General features: G+C 42.4%; 1 protein-coding gene across 4 annotated transcripts in view; it reads right to left on the bottom strand.

Moving 5' to 3' along the window:
- NIM1K (NIM1 serine/threonine protein kinase) overlaps positions 1-17,799 on the bottom strand; it is a 95,573-nt gene that overhangs the window by 23,516 nt on the left and 54,258 nt on the right. For 2 of the 4 annotated variants that reach the window (XM_073621882.1, XM_073621871.1), the window contains exon 2: positions 4,006-4,076. The exons of the other annotated variants lie outside the window; for them this stretch is intronic. The gene's annotated coding sequence lies outside the window, so the exon portion shown is untranslated. The remainder of the gene's footprint in view (positions 1-4,005; positions 4,077-17,799) is intronic. 4 annotated transcript variants of the gene reach the window in all.

Genomic DNA, 17,799 nt, shown 5'->3' with positions numbered 1-17,799 from the left:
CCTCCAAACAGTACTAGGAGGTATGGAAAAAAAATTTTTTTTTTTTTTTTTTTTAAACACAAAATGTTCATTTCCCTAGATTATGTGTCCCATAGGATCATCAAACTGGTATATCCATGCCAATATAAAAGAAAAATTTCCTATTCAAAACAAAAAAAACGTTCAGTTCCCCATATTGTGTTCGTATGGGAGGATCAACCAACTAGTATATAAGTGCATCTTCCATGTCTGTGTACTATCAAGCACAGCTCTAAATGTTATTCTTGAAGGAATAATGCAGGGGTTAAAAAACCTTTTTCTCCTTCCACGCTGCCAGCATGCATGCAAAAAAAAATTTATAGGAGAAACCTGAATATCATTTTAGGTTGGTCTGAAGGAAGCGATCGAAAAAGAGGAAAAAGAGAGAAAAAAACCAATAGGACCCCCCCCCCCCTATTTGTTTCCACAAAAAAAACACCCAGGTTCTGCTGACATTTCTTCTTTGGGTCTCCAATCTATTGATGTCTCCACAGGACTCACTCACGGTCGGTTGGGAGAGACTCTATTTCGTTGGCGACCACGTGTATCCAACCACTCTGAGGCCTCAGTAGGATTATTGAAGAAATATACTTTCCCATTGTCCACCACCCTCAATTTGGCAGGGTAGAGCATGCTGTATATCAGGTTAAGTTCCCTTAATCTCTTCTTTACAGGATGAAAGGAAGCCCTCTGCTTCTGTGTAGTTGCAGAAAAATCAGGATATATAGATATACGGCATCCATCGATCGTTAACTCAGGGCCTGTTCGGGCTCCCCGCAGAATATTTTCCCGGTCACGGAAGTGCAGTACTTTTGCAATCATTGATCTAGGGGGGGCTCCCTTTGGAGGTGCTCGTCCTGGAATGCGGTGTGCCCTTTCAATGGCAAATAAACTTGTAAAGGTATTAGAGGGCATATGTTCCAACAACCACTTCTCAAGGAATTCTTCAGGATGTCTCCCTTCCACCCCTTCCGGGAACCCCACCAGCCTAATATTGTTCCTTCGCATATGGTCCTCCATATCCGCCATCTTTAATGTATGTTCAGACAGTGTCTTCTTAGTCACTTGTGCTGCAGTGTCTAATGGCCTGATTACATCCTCCAATGTATCAAGGCGGCGATCCGTGATCTGTGCCTTTTCTCTTAATTTTTGCATGTCATGCTTCATGAAAGAGAATTCTACCTTCAGCTCCTCAAAGTGGTTTATTAACTTGCTCTGACATCCCTGTATGGCCTCCATGATTTGTGTTAGGGATGGCTCCTCTCCCCCCTCCACCGCTCTGTCAGCACTGGCTCTAGAGTCTCTCAGCCTATCTAGGGATCTCCCCCTCTTCAGCTCATCAGCCCGCCGGGGTTTAGGACTCACCCTTTCTTGCTGAGGAGGCGTCTGCTGTGAAGGATCCTCCGGCCTGTGTAGCGGCGGCCATTCGTCCTCCTCCTCCTGTGTGCCGGCGCCATTTTGAGAGCCCCATGCATATTTCGCCGGCCGTTCTCCGGTCGATTTTGGCCAGGGGGGGCCGTATTTCACCATCCCCAGAGACTCCCGGGGGGTCCCGGAACTCATCCCCCACCACCTGAGAAAAAAGTGGGTGTCTTTAGCCCAGGATCACTGCAGGATCTGTAGTCTGCTTACGGAGCTCCGTTCAGAGGCTCCTCACATGCCGCTCGCTGGCTCCGCCCCCCAGGACATCAATTGTACCCAACCCATACCGCACCTATACTGTACTCTATGCCACACTTATTCCAAACCTATACTGCACTTATACCAACCCTATAACACATTATGCCAAACTTTTACCACATCTGAACCACATCTGCCTTGCACCTGTGCTGAGACTCTACCATACCTATACCGCATGCAGGTTAGCTGTCATTAAGTGCACCAACACTCTTGAAGGGCCCCTACAATAGCCAGCAGAAAAACATATCAAAAGACTGACCCTCCTGTAATAATTATTCTGCAAGTCTCCTTTGTTCCCCTGCCCCTTTTGCTACCATCTTCTTTTTCTTTTGGACAGTGTATACACAGTCAGTCTAGGACTAGCAGCACCACCATAAATGCGTTCCGACAGTGTAGTTCCAGCAGTAGATTAAACATTACTACAGCTCATTACTGCACTTGAGGTGGCCTTGCTACTGTTTATGCTGATCTAGATGCCAAATGTCATCTTATGCTTAGTCCCTACTCTTAATCACTTTGTATGCTAAATTGTGTTATTACCATTGTTAATCGATTTTATGCTTGCCAAGTTACCACTATTGGGTATTAAGTATTATTTTTCGGTGAACTCCTGTGATATTGTATGTTTGTACACTCAACCTGTGTGTCAGAGAGGCTGAGGTTCTTGAGAAGGTCAAAGACCAGGGGACCCATCCTATTCAGCGGCTCCTATTGTAGGAACGCTTCACGTAGTGATTCATTCATGGAGATTCCTGGGGGAATGGTCAGTATTCCAACTCTCGTGAGAAAACACTCCAGTCCAGTACACCTTCTCCAAAAATTTGGGCTGCTCGGTATTCCACAGATCGCTGGATGGAGCATGACACCTGGCCTTGGCTGGAGGTAGTTATATAATCTAACGGGGAAGAGGCTTGGATTGTAAGTGCGAACCTTTAACGCCTAAAATTTTTTGAATAATATAGCAGTCAAGCTTAAAAAGGTATAATGGTTAGGTGTTCACAAACTTTTTGACCATATGGCATGTATGCCAAATGGTAAAATCCTTCCCTCAACATACCTGGGGGCCTGCAATACTACATATCCACCACTTACAATATCCCACTATCATTAATATCAATTGTCAACACTAGATATCCTATGGTCTGGATGACTGAAAATTTTTATACAGTAGTTCTGTACGAGCTTCTTATACCTTATAGCAGGGGTAGGCAACCTCGGCCCTCCAGCTGCTTTGAAACTACAAGTCCCATGAGACATTGCAAGACCCTGACAATCACAGGCATGACTCCTAGATGCAGAGGCATGATGGGATTTGTAGTTTCACCGCAGCTGGAGTGCCGCGGTTGCCTTTCCCTGCCTTATAGGGACTCAAGTTTGTAGCAAAGTAAAACCTTTGTAGAACAGAAGGTATTTACATGTATGTTTGCATCACATAACCCAAAAATAAGATAATTATTCTCAATCTCAGGACAGTGGGCAAAGCCATGCAAATTATTCTTTTATACCCCATCAGCCAGTGCACATCCAGACCTGTTGTTGTACAAATATGGCCTAATATTAAAGAGCCTTTTATTCACAACTGTGTACATCTGTTTCAGGCTATTTGGCCATCATTAGTGCAGTGAATAGAACCCGTAGCATCTATAGAGTAGGCTTGGAACCCAAAAAGACATCATAACTATACAGGTTATAGTTAGAAGGGATTAAATAATCAAAAAGCCTTCAAACTGAATCAGTGTATAGCACTGTAAAGCCTTCTTTGAAAAGAAGGTATTTGCATGTCCAGTTAAAAGGTATTTTTAGTGAAAATTCCCAGTATTGACCATTACAAAGCTAGACTTTTTATGTCACTCTCCCATGATGGGTTCTTGATAAATTAGAAGAAACAAATTAGGGAATCCAGTTGTTCTAAACTTTAATTGGACCTTGTGAGATGCAGTGGAGACCCAAACTACTGCAGGAAAATCTCAGCACCAGGGCCTCCAGAAGACAGAACTGACAGCCCATTCAACCCACCAATGCCTACTCCAAGGTAAATAATGCATTTTTAATCAAACCGATTTTACATTCATTTTTCAAGGGCAGACTGCAGACTTGCAAATAAAAAGAGATTGGCTGTGAAAACACAGGTAGTAATGTAAGGCACTAGCGCATGTGGATTTAAAGCACTTCTGCTAGAAAAAAATCTTTGTACAAATGCAAAATGCAGATTATAGCAAGTCATTTCATAAATCTGCATATAAGAAGCACAACCTTCACATGAACAATGAACATGTCTTTTTTTGTGCAGTCTATTAATTGGATTACCTCTGATCTTAACTGAATATGAATGGACATCACAGACATTCATTGCTTCTGTAGATCTTGTCCATGGCAACCTAAATACAATAGACCAAAAAAGAATGTTTACCGTCATGTACAATGAACCGAGATGAGTGTATCAAAGTAGTAAATGCCAGCTGGCCACCTGGATAAACATAATACATAACACAACAAGCCTTGTGCTGTGAAGCATTGTGGAAATAAACATTATACATCACAACAAATAAAATGCTTTCTTCCAAAGGTGTTGTGTAGGCAAAATATGATATACTCTTATGCTCTGTACACATGATAGGATTTTCCGACAACAAATGTTGGAGGTGACCTTGTTGTCGGAAAGTCCGACCGTGTGTATGCTCCATAGAACATTTGTTGGCGGAATTTCCGCCAACAAATGTTTGAGAGCAGGATCTCAACTTTTCCGACAACAAAACTTGTTGTCGGAAATTCTGATCGTGTGTACATAAGTCCGACGCACAAAAGTCCACACATGCTCGGAATCAAGCAGAAGAGCCGCACTGGCTATTGAACTATATTTTTCTCGGCTCGTCGCACGTGTTGTTCGTCACCGCTTTCTTGACATTCGGAATTTCCGACAACATTTGTGTGACCGTGTGTATGCAAGACAAGTTTGAGCCAACATCCATCGGAAAAAAATCCACGATTTTGTTGTCGGAAAATCCTATTGTGTGTACAGGGCATTAGAACATATTTTAACATGAAGTATATCTGAATTATATATTGAATTATATTCAGAGTCAACGTCTATGTCTTTTCTAGAACCATTGTCAAGTTTTTATAGCTGTTTGTTTCACTGTTCGGTGGGTTTACCACCTCTAACTGAACTGATGACCATGGTCACCAGGACAGAAAGTGATGGGCAATCCAACATTTTTAAGTTGTCACTGGAGCAGGACTAGAGGGGACATCCTGCAATGGGAACACCCATTGGGGAGACAACTGTCTCTGTTTCCCTGAGTGATTTCCTTTCACTTCCTCTTGTGGCTCTGGGACAAAAAAGAAAGGGAAATCTCCCAATAAGACAAAGTCATAAAAAAACATAAAAAAAAACAAACAAACTGACTTCCCTACTATTTCCAAAGCAACAGAAAAACAAAACTTGAGCTGCTGTAAGAAAGAATGTTATTGTCACCTGACTCCTGAAAATACTTGTGCTTCATTCCCCCAATGAACTAGTTATCAAAAAACTGGTGATGAATAATCTCACAGAGAAGTATGCTCTCCTGGTTTGGCTATTTTCTCCCCCTACCTTTCCTCTACTGTCCTCTTTCTTTGTCTTACTTTTCATCTTCTTTCTTTTTTTTTTTTCCTCGCCTTAGTCCATGGTCATGCCTTGGTTACAATGACCCAGACGTGCACTGTTTTTTTTTACTACCATGTGGCTGAAGGTCAACTTCAACCAACCATGTGCACCATGTTCCTATGTGTGGCTGTAGATATTGTGTAGGTTGTTCCATGCGATCTTTAAATGTGGTGTTTTAAAAATCCAGACCAAAAATGTAAATTCCTGATGTCCCATTGCTTGTTTGCTCTATATGCTATGTTTCATAGGCCCCTTTCACACAGGGGACTGACTGGGTCCACCTGTCCGTTTTCAGGTGGACCCGATCGGACCACCCATTGTTCTCTATGGGCCGGCGTGTGTCAGCGGACATTGTCCGTTGTTACCCGCCGGCATCCGATCCGATGCGGTCAGCTAAAAACAGACGTATGGGAATACGTTCGCCATCTGTCGGGCAGATCGGATGACAATTGGATGGAAACAGACATGCACTTCTGTTTCCATCCGACTGCCCCATAGAGAACAGGGGACAAGGACCTGTCATCCGCCTGCTCACTGGGGATCAGCGGAGAGATCCTTCACTGAGCAGGCAGATGTGCTTGGAGGGATTCTGCCCTGTGTGAAAGGGGCCTAATGGTGTATGGAACGTCTTCCTATATCTTTGCAAAACCAATAAACCTTTATTCTATTAAAAATAGTGACGGCCAGTGCTGAATACTGGAAAAATTACCCAGGTGTCCCCTGAACTTTGTCCTATGATGTGATCTGTGACATGATCGAGTGCAGGGGCTTCATGGGGACATGTCACTGATCAGTCATCAGCATGTAGGCAGGTGCAGTCTATGTTCCCTACTGCAGATAACGCTCATCCACAGCGGCATTGCAGGGGGAGAGGAAGTCAAGAGGAACACAGTTCTTCTGTGGTTTCCAGGGTCGCTGGGAAAGCTATCCGATCAGATGCTGCCCACCCCATGTTACTCTAGCAGAGATTGTGGGTCAGGCAGAGCCTATTTAAAGCCCTGGCTCCTAAACTTGGTGTGCTTTTTTTGCATGTGGCTAGTGTAGTGACAGGTCACCTGTCTGACATGGACAGTGATTAGTGTCAGGGAGAGGTTCTAACAGAGAAGGGAAAGGATAGGGACATGCCATCCTTCTGGAGACCTCTCCATTTGGGTTCAGACCGGTCAGGCCACATTCTGCCCATCTAGGCAATCACTGTTGTCACATCTGAGATCTGCTCTGCTACACATGCTGATACTGCTGTGAGCGTTCCCAGTCGGATGCCTTCTCGTCGCTGTCGGGCTTGTTGCAATTACTGGATTCTGCATTAATACAAGTTCTTTGCTCTGTGTGTTTACTGCCGCTGCAACTCCCCACAAGCAGCCTCTCTGTCAGTCCATTCTGGAAGAAGATGTTTACTTACAGCTCATTTAGCAAAGGGCGCCCTGTCCATCGCAGCCCCCCAACTATAGGTAAACCACTACTTCCCAGCTTCAGAAGCAGGCATGTCTCTAAAAGGCTATGTTTAGAGACATATAGAACACATTTCCTCTATGAATATATACTGCCTGTTTTGAACCCTTCCACTAATCAAATCTATCATTTCAATTTCAAATTAAAGTGGAACTTTAGTCAGAAAATTAAGTTCTGTTAAATCACTCCAGGCTGGTCCCTTTTGCAGGTATAGCTATGTAAAACATAAAGAAAAAGTGCCTATACTGTTTAAAAACCTGCTCTGCACAGCCTCACTTGTCCTGTATTCTCGACACTGTGCCGATAATTAGTAAGTCACTAGAGACTAATCAGCTGACAGCCACAGCATTTACTGCTGCTGAAGGAGGAGGAAATATCAGGAATGACACAGACTGTGCTGAGGAAGAATAGATTGAGAAAAGAAAAGCAGGAGAGGTGAAAGGACAAACTCTGCTGCCAGGGAGACACAAATGAGTTAAACTTACAGGGATAGCTTCCCTTTTTATCTCCCTAATATTCTCTCTTTTTGGGCATGGTATGAACTTCAGCAATGTAAAGCTTCTGTCTGCTTTTCCCTCTAGCTGAGCCAAGACATACAATCATGGCTGGAAATGCACACATTTTAAAGGAGAAGTCCAGCCTGAGCTTGTTTGGCTGGGCTTCTCCTATGGGTCACAGGAGTGCAATTCGTTTTTCACCCCTGTGACCCATTTTCAGCAGAGAGCGGTCTGACGTCACTGGAATCAGTCCAGGCACCATGTCATCACGACAATAAAGTCTGGATCCACCAGGTGTCTGGACTGATGCCCATCTCAGCCTCTCAGCAAGCTGCTGAGAGCCTGAGATGGCCACTCCCTGCCCCCTCCACAGTTCAGAGCTCCAGGGAGCAGGGGGGGGGGGCAGAGCGGTGAGCCGCTGACTGAAAGTCAGTAGCTCCCTGCTTGGGAAGTTGAGAGAACAGAGCCATCGGTGATGTTCGATCATCAGATCTCAGTGCAGAGGCGGCGGGGGACAGGTAAATATGATTATGGGGGAAAAAAATCCCATACTTCTCTTTTTTTTGGTATAATCTTTATTTATAAACAACAAGGTTGTACATTTCAATAAAGGTGCCATAATATACACATCAACTGTCTCACTTGTCATTTTTTAGAGAAAAAAACATAGAACAAGGGGAATAAATAATAAAGAATATAAAGAGATAAGAAAAAATAATATTAGGGTTGATTGTCCAACCAATAGCGTGAAGGGTTCAATGTTCGAGTGGTGGGTGGGTTGTGGGGTCTCCCTTCTCTTGCGAGGATTGAGGGGTATAACTTCCACCTCACTGTCCACACCATACTTCTTTTCTAATTACAGAAAGTGACAGTTTTTGAAACCAAGGGAAGGGAGAGAGATTTAAGGATAAATGGTGGTCTCCAGCAAGAAGAAACAGGAGCAATGCTGGAGGCAATTTACAAAGCACATTCATTTTAGTAGCATCATTGTTATTGTGGAATGTATGTTCTTTTAAAGAATATTAATTGTTGTCAAACTGTTATGGGTAAAGTTCCATTTTACATAGTTACATAGTTGGTAAGGTTGAATAAAGACAATAGTCCACCCAGTTCAACCTATATTTGTGTATGTTCGTGTAGATAATTATTTTCCATATCCCTGTATATTGTGTTCAATAAGATGCACGTCTAAGAGTCTTTTGAAACTATCAATGCTTCCTGTTGACACCACTGATTGTGGAAGAGAGTTCCACATCCTTACTGCCCTGACAGTAAAAAACCCTGGACAGCTTAAGGTTATACTGCTTCTCCTCCAATCTCATTGTGTGGCCTTGTGTCTTCTTACACTCCCTGAGACTGAATAGTTTCCTACATACACTGGGATTACCATTGAGGTATTTGTATATCACTACCATCTCCTCTCAAGCGTCTCTTCTCCAGGGAGAATACATTTAGCGCTTGTAGTCGTTGGTCATAATTGAAGTCCTCCAGTCCCCTTATTAATTTTGTTGCCCTGCTCTGAACTCTCTCCAGTTCCAGCACATCCCTTCTGAGGATTGGTGACCAGAGCTGGACGGAATACTCCAGATGTGGCCGAACTAGAGTTTTATTAAGTGGTAGAACTATCGTTTTTTTCTCTGGAGTAAATCCATTTTTTAATGCATGCTAATATTCTGCTGGCTTTGCTTGCCGCTGCTTGACAATGCATGCTATTGGTCAGTCTGTCTTCTACTAGGACCCCCAGATCCTTATCCATCCTGGAATACCCCAGAGCTTCCCCCCCTAGTAAGTAACCTGCGTTTATATTTTTAAACCGCAAGTGTATTATCTTACATTTTTCAGTGTTAAACCTCATTTGCCATCTAGTTGCCCACTCCATTCATTTATTGAGGTCTTCTTGTAAGGTTTCTACATCTTGCTGTGATGTTATTGCCCTACTTATATTTGGGTCGTCAGCAAACACTGAGATTTAGCTATTTATCCCATCCTCTATAAATAAATTAAACATAATTTTAAACTGCAATCTAAAAGTATAAATCAGAATAGTGGCTTTGGGAAACAAGAACATTCCTAATTATGGCTATATAAAACATGTACATTGTCCCTTTCTTTGGTTGGATATCTTATCTATGAACTAATCAAATATTGATTTGTCCTGGGTTTAAATGTACTTCCTTCCATGCCATAAACATGTGCGCCAATCATTAAAACTGCACAGGTACAAAACATGGACACCAGTAATAGCCCATTATCTTATGTTGTGACATCATCCACAAGCATAACTGACAGTGTTATCAGACTCTAAACAGAGAACATGTATCCGCTGGCTGCAGTTACTGCTTCTGTAAAACCAGGTTATGTAACATCTAAATTATGACATATCATGTTCCATACTCAGCGTGTTTTCTATACTCTAGGACTGAAATAAACATTTGTTAACAGCTTAATAACTGCCCTGCTTAACACAAGATGGCTAGCTGGATGTGGATCCTAATTGGGCAGTCAAACCAATATTTAATTTCAGGTAACTACTCGTGGGTGGAATTGTCTTCAGACTCTTATATTTCTCAGCACTAACATTTCTGCACCCAGCTCCATTTGTAGGCAGGGCCATTCCAACGTGTGCAATACATCCATTCATGGGTACCACTAACAAACCTAGTTGCCCTATCTCTATCTTAGGCTTGTGCGTTCCCCGCTCCCGTAAGGAGCCATTATGTGTACCTCATTAGAACATATCCAGTTCCAGGCCCCACATTCTGCTCTGCATGCTCCAGAATTAACCAGTCAACCACTTCTCAGATAGGCTACAAGTAATAATGGAGGCAAGTACAATGCATTTGCAAAACATTTACTTTCCAACTTCAACAACAGGGCACACAGTTATGGCACTTGTAAGTTCAGGGCATCCAATTCCAGAATACATTACTGGGTAAATATCACCTTAGAAAAATGTATGTTCCACCTTTAGCTTTTCATTCTCAAGGGTGACTGTGGTCATTACCTTTCCCAGTTGGGTTCGCTTCTAGTCCTCATTTTCAGTCCTACTCAGGGTGTAGAGACCTCACCAGGTATTCCCCAGCCAGGGAATACCATACACTAGAGTAATTACATATTTGCAGGAAGGGTCCCACCAAGTCCCACGAGGACCGAATACAAAGCTCTTAAGTCCTCACACTCTCCACCCAAAACTCCTCCCAGCCTGAAACCCACTCACTATATATATTCTAAAGGAGGTCTCCACTTAGTGACTAAACGGAAAGTACACTAAAACCCCCATACATGCCCACATGCCAAGGCCAGAGTCCCATTCTCCCTGTTGAGTTATTAAAGAGAAACTTCACCCCCCTGTGTAATTTTTTTAATCTAGTTTCCTGTGTTATCTTCAAAAGAGGGCTGCTGCATGCCGGTTCCTGCTCTGCCATCTTCTCCGCTACTACAGTAGGAGCCAGCTGTCTCTTCCAGGTCTTAGAAGCCAGTCCCCTGATGAAGCACCACTATTCATGTGAATTGTGGTCTACATAGCCACAAAGCCTCTAGTAATGCGTTGGGGGGAACATTATTCTCGTCTAGGTAAGAAAGGTGGAAGTGCAGACTGCACTCCCCAAAAAAAGGTATTCCTCTAAAAAAGTATTTGTGGTTTCCTGAAAGATGGGGAAGGAGCAATAATCATTAAAGTAACAAATGCGCATGAAGGTCCACTTATTTAGTTATTTTACACCATGGAGAATGCAGCTGGATGAGGAAGACAGCAAGTTCAAGTAGGGGGAGATTACTGCAGAAGTACCCAATAGATGTATGAAGCTAGAGGGTAATTCAGTAAACCATCATCCACTCTGTGAACATACTATAATAGGAATCTGTATCTGGTTTTCCAGCTATCTAATGGTAATTTTCCCAACTAACTTTCTGTCTAAGGGCTTATTTATACAATGCACTGCATTAGTGCAAAGCGTTTTTGTGCGTTAGGGTCAATTTATTCAATTCATAAAGGAAGTCAATTCATTTTTAGTGGGCTGGTAGTGCACCATAAAACATTCAAAAGATGTTCTGAAATGCCGCCCAAAACAATGCTTGCTATATGCTTTATGGCATGATGTACTACAGTTATGTTGGCAGGAACCGCACATGTGCATTGGTGCGCTATTCTAAATGAATGCACAACACAATGCACAGATATTGTGTATTAAAAGAGAAGTATGGCCAAAGCTCTTTTGATTATATTAAAGCTCTTTTGATTATATTTCTCTTCTGGGCCACAGGAGTGCCTTTACTTTTACACTCCCTTGACCCAGAATCAGCCAACAGTGGGCTAAAGTCTGTTGCCAGCCGACGTAACGGAGCCGATCCAGGCTCTGAAAGGATCCTGACAATAAAATTGGGATCCACCCAGATGCCAGATTGGCAGCTGGCTCAGCCTCTCAGTGCGCTGCTGAGCCAGCTGTTCCTGCCCCCTCCTCAGCCTGGCACTCCAGTGAGCACTGGAGGGGCAGAGCAGAGAGCAGTGACTGACAGTCACTGCTCTCCACTCAGAAAAGACCAAAAACTGCATGTCATTTTTTTGGGGGGGTTGTGGGTACTTAGTTTAGAGTAGGACTTCCTGTCCCACTTCCTTCTTCCTGCTCTTGGCCGCCAAGGCGACTCCCACTCTCCCCCTAGGTGGCCCTTCCCTCTCTGCAATCTTCTGGGACATGTGACAGGTCCCAGAAGATTGCCTGGCTACTAGCAGGGTGCAGCACGACTTGCGCATGCGCAGTGCGCACCCGGCCATGAAGCCGAAAGCTGTCATGGCTGGGTGCCCACAGTGGCTATGACAGCACCGGCGGAGAAGAGGGGGAAGAGGAGCGAGGCTCCGGGTGGCCGCATCGCTGGACCATGGGACAGGTGAGTGTGTGTTTATTAAAAGTCAGCAACTACACTTTTTGTAGCTGCTGACTTTTAATAAACTAAAAAACGTGTGGAACTATGCTTTAAAGGCAGACAAAAATGTCACACTTCTCCGACAGATTTTTCCATAATGTAGAATAACTGCCTAAGATGTGAGAAAGTGATTGTTACATTACAACCTCTGGTGAGGGAGCAAAGACACAAACCATTGCTGGATGATTAAACTCACTGGTGCTCCCTTAAAACTAAAAAATATACAGTGTTTATATATATATATATATATATATATATATATATATATATAGCTATATATATATGTATGTATGTATATATATCTATATCTATATATATATATATATATATATATATAGATATATATCCCTTTCATGACTAAGCCTATTTTTGAAATTTGGTGTTTACAAGTTAAAATCCGTATTTTTTGCTAGAAAATTACTTAGAACCCCCAAACATTATATATATTTTTTTAGCAGAGAATCTAGAGAATAAAATGGCGATTGTTGCAATATTTTTTATCACACGGTATTTGTGCAGCGGTGTTTTAAACGCAAATTTTTGGAAAAGTGACACTTTCATGAATTTTAAAAAATCCAAACAGTAAAGTTACCCCAATTTTTTTGTATAATGTGAAAGATGATGTTACGCCGAGTAAATAGATACCAAACATGTCACCCTTTATAATTGCACGCACTCGTGGAATGGCGACGAACTACGGTACCTATGAATTTCCATAGGCGACGTTTTAAAAATTTTTTACAGTTACCAGGTTTGAGCTACAGAGGAGGTCTAGGGCTAGAATTATTGCACTCGCTCTGACGATCGCGGCAATACCTCACATGTGTGGTTTGAACACCGTTTACATATGCGGGCGCGACTTCCGTATGCGTTTTCTTCGCTGCGCGAGCTCGTGGGGACAGGGGCACTTTAAAAATTTTTTTTTTTTTTTATTTTATTTATTTTTGTACTTTATAAATTGTGTTTAAAAATTTTTTTTTTTTTTTTACTTTTATTGCTGTCACAAGCAATGTAAACATCCCTTGTGACAGTAATAGGTGGTGACAGGTACTCTTTATGGAGGGATGGGGGGTCTAAAAGACCCCCATCCCTCCTTTACACTTCAAAGTATTCAGATCGCCGAAAACGGCGATTCTGAATACTGTGTACTTTTTTAAATTCGGTGCCATTGGCAGCCGAGTAAACGGGAAGTGACGTCATGACGTCGCTTCCGCGTTTACAACGAGAAGGCTGGAACGAAGCCGCTCGCAGCTTCGTTCCAGCCCGCCCCCAGCCGCCGAAGGCAGCCGAATGGACACCGGGCCTCCCGATCGCACGGGAGGCCCGGTAACAGCGGCGGGAGGCGGCGGGAGGGGGGGGATGTCCCCTCCCGCTCCTCCGGTATAACAGCCGAGCGGCTTTTAGCCGCATCGGTTGTTATACACGGGTAGCCGATCGCCCGCTGTAAACAACGGTACCGGGATGATGCCTGCAGCTGCGGGCATCATCCCGGTATAACCCCGGAAAGCCGAGTACGCATATCTGCGTACGGTCGGCGGGAAGGGGATATATATATACATATATAGATATATATATATATATAGATGTACATCTATATATATATATATATATATATCTATATATATATATATATATATATAGATATATATATCTATATATATATATATATATATATATATATATAGATATATATATCTATATATCTAGATATATATGTATATATATATCTATATATATACTATATATGCATGTATACACACTATATGCACACACTATATTATTAAAAGTATTGGGACACCTGCCTTTACATGCACATGAACTTTAATGGCATCCCAGTCTTAGAGCCCTTGCACACTGGGGCGGGGGCGGCGTCGGCGGTAAAACGCCGCTATTAATAGTGGCGTTTTACCGTCGGTATGCGGCCGCTAGCGGGGCGGTTTTACCCCCCGCTAGCGGGCAAGAAAGGGTTAAAAACCACCGCAAAGCGCCTCTGCAGAGGCGCATTGCTGGCGGTATAGCCGTGCCGTCCCATTGATTTCAATGGGCAGGAGCGGTAAAGGAGCGGTATACACACCGCTCCTTCACCGCTCTGAAGATGCTGCTAGCACATCGCTCCAGTGTGCAAGCCCTCGGGGCTTTCACACAGGAATACATGCAGCGGCACTTTCGGGGCGGTTTGCAGGCGCTATTATTAGCGCAATAGCGCCTGCAAACCGCCCCAGTGTGCAAGGGCTCTTAGTCTCTAGAGTTCAATATTGAGTTGGTCCACCCTTTGCAGATGTAACAGCTTTAACTCCTCTGGGAAGGCTGTCCACAAGGTTTAGGAGTGTGTCTATGGGAATGACCATTCTTCCAGAAACGCATTTGTGAGGTCAGGCACTGATGTGGATGAGAAGGCCTGGCTTGCAGTCTCCGCTCTAATTCATTCCAAAGGTGTTCTATCAGGTTGAGATCAGGTCTCTGTGTCAAGTTCCTCCACCCCAAACTCGCTCATCCATGTCTTTATAGGCCTTGCTTTGTGCTTTGTGCACTGGTGCACAGTAATGTTGGAATAGGAAGGGGGCATCCCCAAACTGTTCCCACAAAGTTGGGATCATGAAATTGTCCAAAATGTCTTGGTATGCTGATGCCTTAAGAGTTCCCTTCACTGGAACTAAGGGGCCAAGCCCAACCCCTGAAGAACAACCCCCAAACCATAATCCCCCCTCCACCAAATGATTTGAACCAGTGCACAAAGCAACGTCCATAAAGACATGGATGAGCGAGTTTGGGGTGGTAATGACTAAGCGCTAACACTTGCGCAAGACACGTCTACCTCTTTATTTCCTGCTCCATCTGTCAACCACTTGTCATATGAAGCCTCAATAAAAAGGATTATTGGAAGTGCAGCCATCCGGAATCATTTCCTTATGTTACACAGCATGTGAGCTGGGCTAGCTCCTGACCAGTGTGTGTGTGGGGATTAACTAGAAATTCACTCACCTGGAGCGGCTTTTTTTGTTTCATTGTAGTTTTTTGTCACTTTTTTTAGGAAAATTAGGAATAAAATTAATATTATTTTTTTTTTCTTTACATACTGTAACCAAAGCAGTACAGTGTCATCATATGACTAGAGTGGTGGTTATCAGGGACACTGGCTGGTGACAGTATTTTATATTATAATATATATATATATATATATATATATATATATATATATATATATATATATATATATATATATATATATACGTATATATATATATATATGTATATATACGTATATATATATATATATATATATATATATATATATATATATATATATTTTTTTTTTTTTTTTTTAATTTATTTCAAACTTTTTTTTTTTTCAGTAGTGCAGGGTCACCATAGTGTACTGCTCGGGGGAGGTGATAGATTTCTTTTTTTATTTACTATGATTTCTTATTATAGAGATGATCACTGTATAAGCAATCGTATTTAATTTGTGAATGGCATCCATTCATGTGCCATTCTGTACTAGCTGTGATTGGCCACAGCTATCACACGGTACAGGTTTGCTGTGATTGACCCTGTACCATGTGATCACTGTGACCAACCACAGAAGTACATAATGGCTATGAATTAAAGCCATTGTTTACAAGTGACATGTGATTGCTGTGATTGGTCCCCCGGGGTTCGCATGAGATGTGCAACTGGGAGGATGTCATATGCGGGTAGATTTACTAAAACCGGTGTGCACAGAATTTGATGCAACTGCATGGTAGCCAATCAGCTTCTAACTTCAGCTTGTTTAATTAAGCTTTGGCAATAATACCTGGAAGCTGAATGGTTTCCATGCAGAGTTGCACTCTCCAGTTTTAGTAAATAACCCCCTGTGATGTCCTCCCAGGATAGTAGTTTTCTTACAATAGGCCGGACAGGAGGTGGTCAAACTCTAAAGTCCTGGCCATTATTATTATTATACAGTATTTATATAGCATCAACAGTTTGATGAGTGGTTTACATTATAAAGGGAGATAGTACAGTTACTATACTACTCAATACAAGAGAGTTAGGAGGGCCCTGCTCCTGAGAGCTTACAATCTATTAGATATTTAGGCTAAACCAATAATAACAAATTTGTTATAAAACATTAGATTAGATACTTTCATAAGGTATCATTTGTTTATAATGTAAAGAATAATGCTGTTTTATAAAGGATTTGGGACCCACTAAAGAAGTCTTTGTCCTGGGCCTACTTACAGTATGTTGTCAGCCTTGACATTACTTGACCTTTGCAAAACATAATAATTGATAGAGGTTAACACATACATTGGGTGAAATGCAGCTCGGTGTCCTTTAACTGCAATGATTATCATAAGAGAATTGAACATCAAGTCTCATGGCTAGACAGGATTAGACATAAAACTCTTTATGACACGCAGGTGAAAACCTGCAGGCTTATGCAAATCCAATCCATAAGGCAGCCTGTTGTCAGAAACGGTGCCAGGGGGCAGGTGCCAGCACGCATTGTTCCAGAGCACAGGACACAGCGTAATGCTGACTACAGAAAGCCAAGCGTGCTGCATCAGCCGCAGGAGATACAATGATCAGCAATGGAAATAACCATTTGTCAAAAACAAATTATACCAACAAGTGCGGGAAAATCAGATCTGTCATCTCAGCTTCAGAGAGCACTGTTCCAGACTGGAATCAAAGACTTTTTCAGCTGACTATGAGATCTGCCGCATCACTCACAGATGTGGAGGACTTGCTACTTTTTGTCCGATGGGGACAAGCGGTGACCATGACCACGTCACTGCAGTAGAGAACATAAATAAAATATAGAATTTGGAAGAGAATCTAAAAGAAAACAGCCAGGATGACTCATAAAGGTCACCATTCATACATTTCATAATTTGCATCAACTGGTTTATATAAAGGAGCCTTTTCTAACATTCATGGACACATTCTTCAGGAAATAGTCAGAAGATATGTTTAATCACTTGTTTACTACGCACTTATACCCCCATCCTGCCCAGGCCAATTTTCAACGCTGTCATACTTTGAATTGCGCGGTCATTTAACGTTGTACCCAAATGAAATTTTTATCATTTTTTTTTTGAGACAGATAGAGCTTTTTTTTGGTGGTATTTAATCATCACTGAGTTTTATATTTCTTGCTAAAATTTAAAAAAACTAAAACTTTTTATTAGTTTATGTCATAAAAAGGTGTGAATCTGCTCGTCGCACATAGAGCAGCCCATTCACTTGAATAGACAGCCCTACACGTGACAAATGCCCCAAAGGAGTGGAGCATGCTGCAATTTTTCACTGCATATTTTGGCGCATTCGTAACCTACTACACACGCTTGGGGTGCCATTAACAATTAATGGCACTGCAAACGTGACACGCAAACGAGAAACGCACAGCAAAATGCGTGCTCTCTGTGTGCTTTGTCATGCGGTCCAGGAAAAGCCAGGTGTGAATGGAGCCTTCATGAAAGATGATATTTCAACGGCACACTGGAATTCTAGGCACAAATCACACCCTTTCCACTAATCCCATAAATGACAGCTATCAAAAGTAATTTTGTTCCCTCTTTTTGCCCACAATAGAAGATG

This window comes from Aquarana catesbeiana, linkage group LG01, assembly GCF_042186555.1.
Source record: "Aquarana catesbeiana isolate 2022-GZ linkage group LG01, ASM4218655v1, whole genome shotgun sequence".
In the NCBI taxonomy this organism is placed as follows: Eukaryota; Metazoa; Chordata; class Amphibia; order Anura; family Ranidae; genus Aquarana; species Aquarana catesbeiana.
Note: the sequence above shows the minus strand (reverse complement) of the source record. Positions and strands in the feature narration are given on the sequence as shown.